Genomic DNA, 1,782 nt, shown 5'->3' on the forward strand with positions numbered 1-1,782 from the left:
TGTGATTTGTGTTGTTACATTATCATGTTCAAATATTGAGTTATGACCGGAGGGTCCTTACCGAGCTCTGAGATTGGAGGGTCCTCACTGAGACACATGATCGGAGGGTCCTTATTGAGAAATAGCCATGAGAGGCTAATTATTTGTGTATGTGATATCTTTGGGAACTCACTAAGCTTCATGCTTATACTGTTTGTGTAAAATGTGTTTCAAGTACATCTCAGAATCATGGGAAGGCGTCGGCATGATTATACACACCAGCTTGATATTTGTGTTTATGTGGATTCTGTGATATTTGACAAACAAATTTCTAATGTTTTGTGTTTGGGAAATTTTCAATTTGGCATGAGAAATGTTAAACTATGTTTTGTGTGAAACTTTTAAAATGAAATTTTTGTTTGAAAATTTAGAGTGTTACACTTTGTCAGATTACTTGCACTTTATGTTGATCAATTCATGATTGTTCTTCAAATTTCGCATTCTTCATCTCTTTTTTCGTCTCAACACCTATAGCTGACTGCCATAACAATCATACCACTATGTCTACACCTAGCTTCCGCCACAACCATGATACGCAGCCACCTGACGCCACCACCACTTCTACTTTGTTGTTAAATCCACAGGATAAATCATATATGAGGTCTCTATTTCTCTCTTTATGGTTTTTCAATCTCAAACAAAAAGATACATAATATAAAACGCACCGCCATCTATCTACTTACCACCACCATCGCAGAAAAGCCATCACACCAGTCGCCGCCAACTACCACCACCTTCGTCATCTCCATCAGCCACCACGGGTACCCTTAAAACCATCTTTGGCGTATTTCTTTTAGATTTACAGCTTTGGATATTGTTTTTTAATTTTTTTCTTTTGATTTATAGGCGCGATTTAGTGGTCGCAACCTACCAACACCTTCGTCACCATCAACCACCCGGGGTATCCTCGAAACCATATTTTTTGTATATATTTTCGATTTAAAGGTTTATATTTTGTTGTTAATTTTTCTTTTTGGATTACAGGTTCATCTTTCCGATGAATATGCTCCAAGCGTCATCTTTTTTAGTATCGTTTGTAGAACCGTTCCATCTAATTTAGTTTTTCCATAATTCTTGATTTTGTTAACCTGGTTTTTGATTCTGATGAATGGTTGATGTTGGTTTAAGATTTTCTTACGTGGTTACTAAAAATTATTAATGATCATATGTGTGTCGATTCCCTTCTTCAATTGATGTCATCTTTACTTGATCCATGTATTTTATTCACTAATCCACTTATTATGCAATCAATTTGGTAGTTTATCTTGTGATTATGGTTGTTGAGGTATATAAATTGGTGTGTAAGTGTGTGCAATGGATTGATGACGATTCTAATTTTGACTAGGATATTGCAATGGATTGAATAGTATTGTGAAGGCATAGGGAAGCTTCCAAATTTGCTATCTTATTAGCGAATGCTTACAATATCCTTCACCAATTGAGTTACAAAGGCTTATAAGTACATGTTTTTTTTGTGGAAGCAAACAATTTGATGAAATATGCCGATTATTAGACTGGTCTCTTGTTTCCATCAACCCTTCATTTCGATTTTTGGGTTACATGGTTTCTGTTTGAAGGGTTTTATAAATCATGGATCATTTGGTTAGTGAAAGCCCTAAATTTGATTGCGTTTTCATGTGGGTTTGGCTTCGAAGTGTTGGATGTTAAGTATAGGCTTTTATCTTCTGAGTATTTGATGGAATATTAATGTTGTTTACAGGTAATTTTTATTACTTGGCTTTA

General features: G+C 35.2%; 1 long non-coding RNA gene across 1 annotated transcript; it reads left to right on the plus strand.

Moving 5' to 3' along the window:
* Nucleotides 1–479: 479 nt before the first annotated feature.
* Nucleotides 480–1,229, plus strand: LOC111885865 (uncharacterized). Its single transcript, XR_002848242.3, has 3 exons — nucleotides 480–800; nucleotides 886–940; nucleotides 1,024–1,229. It is a non-coding gene; the product is annotated as an uncharacterized LOC111885865 (long non-coding RNA).
* Nucleotides 1,230–1,782: the final 553 nt, after the last annotated feature.

This window comes from Lactuca sativa, chromosome 5 (assembly GCF_002870075.4).
Source record: "Lactuca sativa cultivar Salinas chromosome 5, Lsat_Salinas_v11, whole genome shotgun sequence".
Taxonomy (NCBI): Eukaryota; Viridiplantae; Streptophyta; class Magnoliopsida; order Asterales; family Asteraceae; genus Lactuca; species Lactuca sativa.